The 13,095-nt window shown below is 45.7% G+C and overlaps 1 protein-coding gene across 3 annotated transcripts in view; it reads right to left on the bottom strand.

Annotated features, from left to right (window-relative positions):
• Positions 1–13,095, bottom strand: part of HDAC9 (histone deacetylase 9) — a 385,669-nt gene that overhangs the window by 278,675 nt on the left and 93,899 nt on the right. The window lies entirely within an intron of this gene.

Here is a 13,095-nt window from a genome sequence, read left to right as displayed (position 1 = left end):
AATCTAAAATATTAAAAATGATAAATGAAAGGAATATAGTAGCGGTACAATATTACAGCCATACAGCTTGTAATTGTAATTCTTCCTTAATAACATAAGCTTTTTTTTTCTCCCTTTTTTAATTGCCAATCCAATTTTAATATGGAGGCAGAAATAACATTTAGTCATCTTCTTTAAAAAGAGTAATAGGGCACAATACTTGATCTCCAAGCTTGAATAATGTGTAGATGTAAAGGACATTACACTAGCGCCCTCTATTGGCAGCAGTGTAATATGCTTATACATACAGGAAGTTATTGTCACGGTTATTCCAATTTATTGGATTGCAGAGTGACTGGCTCTCCCCACACCTATAGGTACTTTCTAATCCTATGAACAATAGCTGGACCATCTGCACATGGAGCTCTTACTGCATACTAGTCCACCTTGCCTCTTAAGCTCTTGTGAGCAGGTCTCTAACTCTTTTTGTTTCTTTCTTTATTTTAATTATTTATTCCTGTGTAAATGTAGTGTGTGTGTGAAAAAGAAAAGTGCTGCAGAATCTGTTGTCACTATATAAATAAATATTATTATTATTATTATTATTATTATTATTATTATTATTACTGTTTTCAATGTATACAGCAAGCCGACAGTGATAATGCATGACTATGGCATTGGAATGTCCATTGCAGATATTTCCTGTTATAGGAATGCATTTGGTGAGTTACATATACAGTCACATGCATCACACTCCTGTGGAAGTAAATGAGGAATAAGGATGTTGTAGACCTTTTCCCATTGACTTCTATCTATATATACTTCTATTGAAACAGGGTTAACAGTGGCAAATGGTGTGCAGCTTCAAGTACATCAAAGTAACCTCCATCCATTTGCATCACTTGATTTCCTAGTATTCAAATTTGATTTAAAAAATGACACGAATTGATAGTTACCCATTACAAAGGCAACTATAATGGCCCTTTTTTTGGCCAATAATTAATAAGTATAAAAGGCCCTTATAGGTGTATTCACTAGAGATGAATACTAGTGCATGCTCAAATCCAATCGTTGGGCATTTGAATACTGGTTGCTGAAGAATTTGGATGCAGACCTAGGAATTCTGAGAAAACATGTATACAGCCTATGGCTATGTTCACACTATGTAAGTTCCACAGAAATTTCTGCGGTACTTACGTCGTGCTGCAGGCTAAGGGAATCCCGGCAGGAGTGTATACACATGGTATACACTCCGGCCAGGATCCCTAGCGGCACAGTGAGAAACTGACATGTTAGTTTTCTGCAGCCCAGGGCTGTATTAACAGCTGCTGCTGCCCTAGGCACTAAGCCTGAAGACGCCCCATCTTCACGCACCTATTGGCGATGCCAGACCTGACCAATACCACCATACCCCCCACCCCCCCTGGAAAAGACACCAGATTTACTGGCAAGTCTGAAGGGAGGAGGGAAACTAAAAAAAATAAAAACAAAAAAATTTGTTTTTTTCTGACCCCCTGCTCCCTGGTGCTGCCCCCCTGCAAGGTGCACCGGACCACGGGTGCCTAGTGGTAAATACGGCCCTGCTGCAGCCGCTATTCACTGAATAGCGACTGCAGAAAACCCTGTCAGTTCACACAATGGAGTGTGGTGCCCCGGCCGCACGCTCTAATGTCTGCAGTGGGGAGTTCCGATTTGGGTGCGCACAAATGTGCCCGCATCAGAACTCAGCGGCGCTAAAGATCTTTTCTGAGACCGGCCGTTCTCTTACCAAATGTGAACCAAGCCTATGACTGTATCCATGTTTTCCAAGCAGCCATAGGGATGCATCCAACTCTGCACCTCAACATTAAAGGGGAAGTCTGGGCAAAATAATTTTAAGATTAGAGATGAGCGAACCTGGAGCATGCTTGAGTCGATCCGAACCCAAACTTTCGGCATTTGATTAGCAGTGGCTGCTGAAGTTGGATACAGCCCTAAGGCTATGTGGAAATCATGGATATAGTCATTGGCTGTATCCATGTTTTTCAGACAACCTTAGAGCTTTATCCAAGTTCAGCAGCCCCAGCTAATCAAATACCGAACGTTCGGGTTCGGATCGACTCAAACCCGAACCTGGTTCGCTCATCTCTATTTAAGATATGTTATTGCCCAAAAAAGTTATGAAAATTACTAATAGACACTTATTTTGGGAAACGCACCTAAAGTGCATTTTCCCTGCACTTTCTACAGCATGGTGTATTCAGGTCTCTGTAAAGTTGGTGATGTCACGTCACATCAATTGCCGACACTGCTGCTCCAGTCTGTTCCACCGCTGCAGCAGGTGTCAGCAGTTCACACAATGTATTTAACGGGCATTAAAATAACTATGTGAGCACAGCGGGCGGCATTGACTTCAATTCAATGCAATGCCGCCCCTGCAGTAAAGAACAAACGCTGACTCCATTGCAATCAGCGTTCGTTCATTACTGAAAAAGAACGTTGCAGGAACATAGCCTATGTCTGAGGAAAAAGGGGGGGAAACAGGGAGCACCTATGGGTTCCATGCAAATTGTTTGTTTTGTCTTTGGATGGACTTCAACCTAGGACCCCAGCAATGCAAAGCCAACTACTGTGCTATGATGCTGCCCTCTATTCTTACAGAAATTGTTTTATAAGTGACCCACTTAAGGGGGAACTCCAGCAAAAAAAAAATCTTTCAAATCAACTAAAATTGCCAGAGATTTGTAATTTACTTCTATTTAAATATCTCCAGTTTTCCAATTTTTTTTAGATTTAATTGTAGATTTTTAGTTATAACAGTACAGGCAATTATTCTGGTATATTTAGAAAATGATGTTAAATGGATCAATACAGTGGTGCCTTGGATTACGAGCATAATTTGTTCCGGGACCGTGCTTGTAATCCAAATCCACTCTTAAACCAAAGCAAAACTTCCCATAAGAAATCATAGAAATGCAGACAATTGGTTCCACACCCCAAAAATAATGATTTTTTATTCTGAATAACATGTAAAACAAATGAAACAAACATTCAGAAACAGCTGAATATGTGATATTATAAGTTACTGTACAGTATAGCAATCAGCATGTGGAGTATAATGTATAGTAAGGGCATAAAACTGGAAAACAGCCGCAGTTTGTAGATACAGGATGAAACTGCAGATCCCCATAATGACGAGGATGGGAAACACAAGGGCGGACAGAGACTGCAGGAAGTATGAAGGAATGAGCAGGGCAGATGTGGGCACAGTATAGTAGCACTCTCTTTCCGGGGAAAGAGGGGTTACAGCTATGGAGAGATTACCTCCACAGTCCTGTCCCCTGATGTAAGCCCCAGCCTGAAGTGGATCTGCCATGATTTGGAAGGTGAGGGAGATTTCCTGGGTCAGAGTACAGTGCTGTAGACCACCCTGTGCAGGCCATGCCCCTCCTACACTCGCGCCCCCCCCCCCCCCCCCCCAGTACAGGGAGCTCTTAAACTAAGACAATGCTCTTAAACCAAGTCTCAATTTTGAAAAACTGGGATCTCTTAAACAAACAGGTTTAACATAAAGAAATATTGCTACTACTTGGAACAATTCCTGTCACAGACAGAGGTGGCAGCAGAGAGCATTGTGTCAGACTGAAAAGAATACACCACTTCCTGCAGGACATACAGCAGCCGATATGTATTGGAAGACTGGAGATTTTTTAAATAGGAGTAAATTACAAATCTATATAACTTTCTGACACCAGTTGATTTGAAAGAATTTTGTTGGAGTACCCCTTTAAGCCACTGACTGACTAATGGTGCGTTTACACAGAAAGATTATCTGACAGATTATCTGCCAAAGATTTGAAGCCAAAGCCAGGAGTGGATTTGAAAAAAGGTGAAACCTCAGGCTTTCCTTTATGACCTGATCTCTGTTTATAGTCTGTTCCTGGTTTTGAATTCAAATCTTTGGCAGATAATCTGTCAGATAATCTTTCTGTGTAAACGCACCATTATGCTAAGTTTACATGGAGCGATAATTGGCCCGATTGTACAATTAACGATTTCGAAGTAACAATTTTTTTTTTATAACGATTAGCGTTTAGACGGTACGATATATCGTATGGAAAAATCGTTTTGCAATCATTTTGCGATCGCGCGCCTGCAGCCCGGCCCCCCGATTGCAGCCCGGCCCCCCGCTCGCAGCCCGGCCCCCCGCTCAATCGCAGCCCCCTGCTCTGCCCCGATCGCCACCCCCGCCTTTCCGATCGTCCCCCCCCACTACCGCTCTGATCGCCACCGCTCCGATCGTCCCCCCCCCCACTACCGCTCTGATCGCCACCCCCGCCACTCCGATCGATCGATCCCCCCCTCTCCGATCGCCCCCCCCCCCCCCTCCGCCGCTCCGATCGGCCCCCGCTGCTGCTCCGATCGCCACCCCCACCACTCCGATCGCCCCCCGCCGCTGCTCCGATCGACCCCCCCCCCGCCGCTGCTCCGATCGCTCCCCCACCGCCGCCGCTCCGGCCACGACCATACGTTGCCTGCTCCGCGTAGCAGGTCTTCGAAGACCTGCTACGCGGAGCAGGTAACGTATGGTTGCGGCGGGGGTGGTGATCAAGCCAGAGCAGGGGGCTGCGGATGAGCGGGGGGCCGGGCGGCGGGCGGGGATGCAGGCGGCCGGACTATCGCGCGACGACTGTTTACACGGAACGATCGGCGATTTTTTGGCGAACGACGATTTAAGAACATGTTAAAAGATCAAAATGAACAATTTATCGATCGTTCGCCTCGTTTACACGTACGATTATCGTTCGAATTGGATCGTTATCGCGAAAATTCGCCTGATAATCGATCCATGTAAACGTAGCATTAGGGTCTGTTCACATGTACAGACTCGCTGCGTAAAACTCGCATAGAACTCGTATCAAACTTGCCTGTGAAAATCATGTGAAAAACAAAACTCGCATTTAAAAATCGCACCAAACACGCAGTGAGAATACACATACATAGACTAGACAGCAATCAGTATCACTGTGGATTTATGTGCGAGAAACTCACAGCGATAAATAGGCAGCGAGTCTGTACGTGTGAACAGACCCTTAGTGAGCATTTCATTGCGTCGAAAAGAAAGCAGGCAGTAGTGAGCAGAGGGGATCTCAACTAGAGTTGCGCAGACCGGCATCTGCGCTTGATCGTGATGCTTGTGATCCCGTGTGCATAGTTGCGCTCCCGGGAATATGCGACCAAGGTATTCCAGGGAATTCCAGAACGATTCCCTGGAATATTCCCGGGATCACAACTAAGCACCCGGGGTCACAGGCATCATGATCGAGCGAACTGCTTTCGGACCAAAAGTCCAAACAGTTCGCTCATCTCTAATCTTAACAGATGAGTAAAGTTTTATATTTTAGCCCACCCTAGACAGTTTTTTAAAAAAAATGTCTCCCCTCTGCCTTGAGCCATAACCCGATGCTACCTTTAACCGGAAATGCCATACTACATACAGTATGGGGGAAATTTATCAAACATGGTGTAAAGTGAAACTGGCTCAGTTGCCCCTAGCAACCAATCAGATTCCGCTTTTCATTCCTCACAGATACTTTGGAAAATGAAAAATGGAATCTGATTGGTTGCTAGGGGCAACTGAGCCAGTGTCACTTTACACCATGTTTGATAAATCTCCCCCAATATTTGTACGCATGCGGCTTATCAATGTATATTCCTACACACCATCCAACTTCAATACAAATCACACAAGTACAATAACTCAGGCGGTAATTTCCTGTAAAGACTCAACCTACAAGACAGCTTGTTAAAGCTCCGAGCAGGTGCTTCTTTCCTAGGAAGTGAAAGTAATTTACAATATGTGACCATTACACACCATATGCGTTCGCTATGAGTGATCCCAGCAAGATTTCATCCAGGGCAGGGCAGGCAATGAGGTATATCATGACAGCTGAGCACAATGCAGCACATTCCACCTATCACTACTGCTGCACACAGACATTCCAGGGCCCAATCTCCAGGGAAAAGCCATACTTCAAGTGTGAACATTCCTCATGTCACAGATGATTAACCCCTCCAGAGAAGGCAAAGGCAGGCCCCGCTATACAAAATACCCCTGGGACTAGGCTGATATTGCTTTTTTAATATACATTTAATCCACATTGTGTATAGAAGTTACCTACTTATCCAAGCAGCTATCAAATAACATAGATAGATGTAAAACTCTAGGACTGTGATAATAACATTACTGTAGGGGAAATTCCAGGAACGTAATCAATGATCACATGAAATGATCTGTTATTATAATGTATCCATTTTTCTATCTTGCTGACCGTCAAAGGTAGGGGGCACATACCTCACATTCTGATAGGTCTGTACAGTCGGATGTCATACTGCTTCAATGGTATAGTAAGCAGTACTATACCCTGGGTGGCATTGGCGGTTTGGCCCTTTAAGATTAATGGTACGTTTCCATAGAGAGATTTATCTGACAGGTCTTTGAAGCCAAAGCCAGGAACAGACTATACATAGATAAGAGGTCATAAAGAAAAGACTGGGATCTATCCTCTTTTCAAATCCATTTCTGGCTTTGGCTTTAAAAATCTGTCAGATAAATCTCTGCACCATTAGTTGAGAAACTTTGCTGGTGACCTAAGCTGTAATCCAGCAATTGGCCATCAGGGCCCGCACGTTTTTAGGCCTTTCAACCCTTATTTACCTATTATGAGCATGAACACTGTGGTTCTTTCTTATATTTTTTTCATCTCTTATAGGGGTTTGTGCAGGCGAGAAAAATAAAAAAGGGAAAATGACAGCACAAATAGGTATACATCCACAAAACGTATAGATAGTGAAATTGCGGCACTCACCCGAACTTATCTTCAATCTTTATTGTAGTTCACTGTACACAAAAGTCCACTGGGACACAGGGCAGGTGAGGGAGGATGACAATGGTGCATATAGCGATGGCTGTTTCGTGCGCAGGCGCACTTCATCAAGGCTAACGAAGTGCGTCTGTGCACGAAACGGCCGTCGCTGTATGCACCATTGTCGTCCTCCCTCACCTGTCCTTTGTCCCAGTGGACTTTTATGTACAGTGAAGTACAATAAAGATTGAAAATAAGTTTGGGTGAGTGCCGCAATTTCATTATCTATACGCTGTGTTGATTCATGAACTGTGAGCTGTGTGCCGAGCACCACCTGCATCTTCATTAGACACTTCCAGCTTCCCACGAGGTCAGAGTCAGCGTGCCTATACTGCAGTGTGTGTTAGAAGTAGTGCCGTGCCATGTGCATTTTCTACTTGTATTCACATAGGTATATATCCATGCTGTCAGTTTCCAGATCACAAGCAGCAGTCTATACTTACCAGCCGTGCTGCTTGTGATCCAGCATCTTGTACTCCATTCTTTCTTTAGACCACAGCCTCCTCCGGAATGATTGACAGTCAGAGGAGGTGGGACCTGGGATACACCTGGATCGGAGAGCCAGATACTAGATCACAGGCAGCGTGGCTGGTAAGTATAGACTGCTGCTTGAGATCTGAAGACTGACAGCATGGATTTATAGATATCTGTGCTGTCACTTTCCAGGGATGCGTGAACAATACAAGGATCTTTCATACAGCTAATCTTCTCGATTTCTCGGGCCGTGTAAAGGCACTGCAAATGAGCTGCCAATCTCGCTGATCGCACATGTTTGCTCCCCCCATAATATACCTACCTTATGCCCTTATTCAAGATGGCATCCAAGGCAACGGGTGAATGTACTAAGTATGTGTCGTTGGGTCAGAGTAAAGTAGAGGGCAATATGCTGTACTCAGTTCACCCTGACTGGCATTCTAAGTGTGAAGGACACTATTACAATGAAGCATGTCCAGGGGGTTATGAATTGGTATGTATACTTTTATGTAATTAACCTGGGGCGATTTAGAATAATATAGTTATTTTATTATACATTCCCCATAGTCACTCATTTCATGTTTTATTATACAGACACATTAATATACAGGGACAACAGAAGTAAAAATATACTTAGTAACAACAAAGGGAGTGACCACTTAATGCACTGGGAACGTAGAGAAACATATAACCATAGAGCCCCACCAGACGAATTTTCAGTGTTTTTTTTTATGTTGTTATTGTCTCTTTAGATTTCAGTTTTTGTTGCTGCTTTTTGGTCACACTTTGAGTAGTTTTTTTGGTCTTAAAGCGACTCTGTACCCACAATCTGAAACCCCCAAACCACTTGTACCTTCAGATAGCTGCTTTTAATCCAAGATCTGTCCTGGGGTCCGTTCGGCAGGTGATGCAGTTATTGTCCTAAAAGCCCTGTGCCCAACAGGAGTATCTGTGTCCTAACTTTGCACCACCCCTCCGTCCCTCCTCCCCACCCTCTTCATCATTTGGAATGCCACTAGAACATTTTCTCCTTTCTGAACATTGCACAGGTGCCTTAAAGGGGTTGTTCACCAATTTTTTTTTCTTTCAAATCAACTGGTGCCATAAAGTGCCAGAGATTTGTAATTCACTTCTATTTAAAAATCTTAAGTCTTCCAGCTGCTGTGTGTCCTGCAGGAAGTGGTGTATTCTTTCCTGTCTGACACAATGCTCTCTGTTGCCTCCTCTGTCCATGTCAGGAACTGTCCAGAGCAGCAGCAAATCCCCATAGAAAACCTTTCCTGCTCACCAGACTGGAAATAATACAACTTCCTGCTGGGCATAAAGCAGCTGATAAGTACTGGAAGGCTTGAGATTTTTTAATAGAAGTAAATTACAAATCTCTGGCACTTTATGGCAGCAGTTGATTTGAAAGAAAAAAAAATTTGGTGTACAACCCCTTTAACGATCCAGCCCATGTGCCGGGCTGACACAGGTGGGGAATAGGAGACAATCTGCCTGGAGCATTGCTAATGATGAGGAGGGTGGGGAGGAGGGACAGAGAGGTGCACAGATACTCCTGTTTGGCACAGGGCTGCAAGTTTAAAAGTTGTTTTTTAGGACAATAACTGCATCTATTGCCGAACAGACCCCAAGACAGATCTTGGATTAAAAGCAGCTATCCGAAGGTACAAGTGGTTTGGGGGGGTCAGATTGTGGGTACAAAGTCGCTTTAAGGTAAATCTATAGGCCCCCAAAACAAATGTCTATTTTGATTCAGGTTGTAATTTGGGGACATTCATATGGTGTGAAATATGAGTGAAAAAAGAGGCCTGACAGTTTTATGACCAAGACCATCACTTATAAAGAGATAAAATAAATAAATAAATAAAATGTTTGTGGTAAGCCCGTATACTGTATCCATCTTCCTCAATAAACATGGAATCTTTAGGCTATATATAGCCAATGTCATGTTAAAATGAGTTACAATCATAATAAATGAAATATTTTCTATGTATTTTTAGAGACATGCGCAATTTCATTAAATTATTATTATTATCATTCGGCTGAAACTATGCTTTTATGTATCTTTGGGCTAATTTGAAGCAAATAATGAAAGAAGAGACATTTGTCAGTGAAGAAGTTAATGTCAGATTACATCCAGAATGCTATGGGAGCTGAGACTACAAATCTGTCAGATGTGTGGACTGGGAATCTTAGAAGAGAGCGCTTTCGGCAACAACAAAGTCCCTTTCTTTGTGCTCACTGTACTACTGGGGATTAGAAGGGGGTCAGTATCCCATGACAGCACCTGCACAGTTATAAGCTAATATCCTGCATTAATCATATTCCATCTGAGTTTTAAAAGCAAATAAATAGTTGTGCGTGTCCTCTGACCCCGGCTACAGAGAAGCCTGCACTTTATCTTCATGGCAAGCTAATCTTTCTCTCTGCAAGACAAAAAATATGATCAAGCATCCTGACCCTGCAGCTGAAGTAAGAAGGCCCAGTCTAGTAATAAAACGGGTATTTCCAGGGGAGCAGGAGCCGAATGGGAAGCTGACAGCCATTGGTCAGGTTCAATTGAATACAGAAGTAAACAGGTTTGATTCATAAGCTGTAGGCCAGGAATACAACTGTCTTCAGTAAGTTCATGAGACTAAAGCTTCAATGCTATATAATATTTTTTTCCTTTGCAAAATAACTTCTTTTTTTTTTACATTGAGTGGTAGGAGTAACGTGAAACAAATCCCTCTACTGCCACCAAAGGCTGTTTTGGGAACTTCAAGACTGCTCAAGCCCTTTCCTAGCACAGTTACATATGCTGTATGCAGCACTAGATATGGTGAGTAGAGATGAGTGAATTTACAGTAGTGAGGCTGGGTTCAGACTATGTTTTGCAATCCGTTTTTTTTTTCATCCGTTTTACGAAAAAAACTGATGAAATAAACTGAATTTTTGTGCATCTGTTTTGATCTGTTTTTCCATTGACTTACAGTATGAAAAAATAAAAATAAAAACGCATCTGTTTTTTTACGTACACAAAAATGTGGTCAATCACTTTTTTGTGTGCGTTTAAAAAACTGATGCGTTTTGATCCGTTTTCTTATAATGGAAGTAAATGGAAAAACGGATCAAAATGGATGCATACAAATACATCCGTTTTTCCATTAGCTTTTTCATCCATGAACCCAGCCTAACAAAAAAAAGCAATCTGTCCCTTGGCTTATCAGCCTGCTGCTCTTAAAATCCGCTTCCACATTCTTCGGGTGCCTAAAAAAGCTGGATGCAGGGGCGTAGCTAATGTCTCCTGGGCCCTGGTGCGAGAGGCCAACTTGCCCCCCCCCCTCTCCTTTCACGACCAAGTGATGCTATCGGTGTGTGTGTGTATAAATATTATATATATATATATATATATATATATACACCAAGACAGATATTACCAATAACACCAGCATATTGGAAGAGAAAGTATTATCACCGTACATATTACTGCCATACTGTTACCGACCAAATCCTGTATACTGAGACCAATATAACCAGTAATACCAGTATATAGGAAGGAAACATTACTGCCACACCACAACCATCACCACCATATTGTTACTGACCAAATCCAGTACACTAAATCACCTCATCCAGTCATATAGAGGTGGCCCCAGCTCTACACAGGTTCTATACACCATATACATTACAGTGCAGTTATATCAGGTGACTCACAGGGGAAGTCTTTTCTGATCGGAGTTCTTTCCTTTTCATCTTCTCCATCCGTCCTGGCCCGTTATGAGAACTTCTCAGAGCCACGAATCCACAGAATCTGCCAGACAGACATATTAGTCTCCTCACTCTGGCACCATCCTTATCTCTATACACACTGCACATCTGTACTGTCCCCTTTACACCCTCATTTAGTGGGTAGCCCTTACTCTATGTGACCCCCTAATAATATATGCCCCCCTCTGTGTATTCCCTCTCTCCCTATGTTGCCCCCCCCCCCCAAATAGATGGCCCCTCTCCCCCCATGTTGCCCTCCTTATAGATGGCCTCCTCTCCCCCCCACCCTCATAGATGCCCCCTCTTCTCCCCCAACCTCATAGATGCCCCCTCTTCCCCCCCCCACCCTCATAGATGCCCCCTCTTCCCCCCCCCCACCCTCATAGATGCTTCCTCTTCCCCCCCATCCTCATAGATGCCCCTCTTCCCCCCCACCCTCATAGATGCCCCCTCTTCCCCCCCACCCTCATAGATGCCCCCTCTTCCCCCCACCCTCATAGATGCCCCCTCTTCCCCCCCACCCTCATAGGTGCCCCCTCTTCCCCCCCACCCTCATAGATGCCCCCTCTTCCCCCCCTCCATATAGATGCCCCCTCTTCCCCCCCACCCTCATAGATGGTCCCCTTTCCCCCCACCCTCATAGAAACCCCCTCTTCCCCCCACCCTCATAGATGCCCCCTCTTCCCCCCCACCCTCATAGATGCCCCCCTCCTTCCCCCCACCCGCATAGATACCCCCCTCCTTCCCCCACCCTCATAGATGCCCCCTCCTTCCCCCCACCGTCATAGATGGCCCCCTCCTTCCCCCCACCCTCATAGATGGCCCCCTCCTTCCCCCCACCCTCATAGATGCCCCCCTCCTTCCCCCCACCCTCATAGATGCCCCCCTCCTTCCCCCCACCCTCATAGATGCCCCCCTCCTTCCCCCCCACCCTCATAGATGCCCCCTCTTTCCCCCCACCCTCATAGATGCCCCCACTTTCCCCCCACCCTCATAGATGCCCCCCTCTTTCCCCCCAGCCTCATAGATGCCCCCCTCCTTCCCCCCACCCTCATAGATGCCCCCCTCCTTCCCCCCACCCTCATAGATGCCCCCTCCTTCCCCCCACCCTGCAGGCTGATAAAAAAAAACTTAACTCACCTGACAACGCGCTCCCACGTTGATTCTCCTCCTGGTCTGTCCCCGGCTGCTGCGCGGCTGCCGGGGGTGTCGCGTCTTATCCCCGGCAGCGCACATCCCAGAGCTCCCTGCGCGCCGGAACCGGAAGTCAGGGCCCAAGGCGCACAGGGAGTTCTGGGATGCGCGCGCTGCCGGGGATAAGATGCGACACCCCCGGCAGCCGCGCAGCAGCCGGGGGAGCAGAACTCTTGTGACCGCAAGCAAAACAATGCTTGCGGTCACAAGAGTAATTGATCGGGAGGGCCCCGTGGGCCCCCCTTCGTGGCCACTGCCTGGACCCCAAACAGCTGTAGCACCCGGGAGGCCTGCTCGGCCGCCGGGTGCTACAGGCTATGTGAGCTCCGGAGGCCCGCGCCACGGGCCCCCGATACGGCGGGGCCCCGTAGCGGCCGCTACGGCTGCTACGGCGGTAGTTCCGCCACTGGCTGGATGCAGTCCTGGGTATGTGGCAGCAGATTTCAAGGGCAGCAGTCTGACAGGTCGATGGCCGAACATAACAGTTCGCTTTATTTCGTTACTGTTGTAAATCTGCCCATCATCTGATGTCAATGTCAATGCATGTCAGCATTAGAACAAACATTAGACTGGGGAAAGCTGTCTGTGTCAGTGGCGCTGGGGGTGCAGCTCCATCACTGCTCATTCTGATACAGGATGACACAGGGCTGAAACAAATAGCTACTTTAAGGCTACGTTCACATGTAGCAAAACTAGCAGAATTCCGCGGCGGAATGCCGTTAGCCTCACTATCATAATGGGAGTCTATGGGAGGCGCGCGCTGCTGCTCTCCCCGCGCTGAAGAATGAAC

Source organism: Dendropsophus ebraccatus, chromosome 2 (genome assembly GCF_027789765.1).
Source record: "Dendropsophus ebraccatus isolate aDenEbr1 chromosome 2, aDenEbr1.pat, whole genome shotgun sequence".
NCBI lineage: Eukaryota > Metazoa > Chordata > Amphibia > Anura > Hylidae > Dendropsophus > Dendropsophus ebraccatus.
This window is presented reverse-complemented; position numbering and strand designations above follow the sequence as displayed.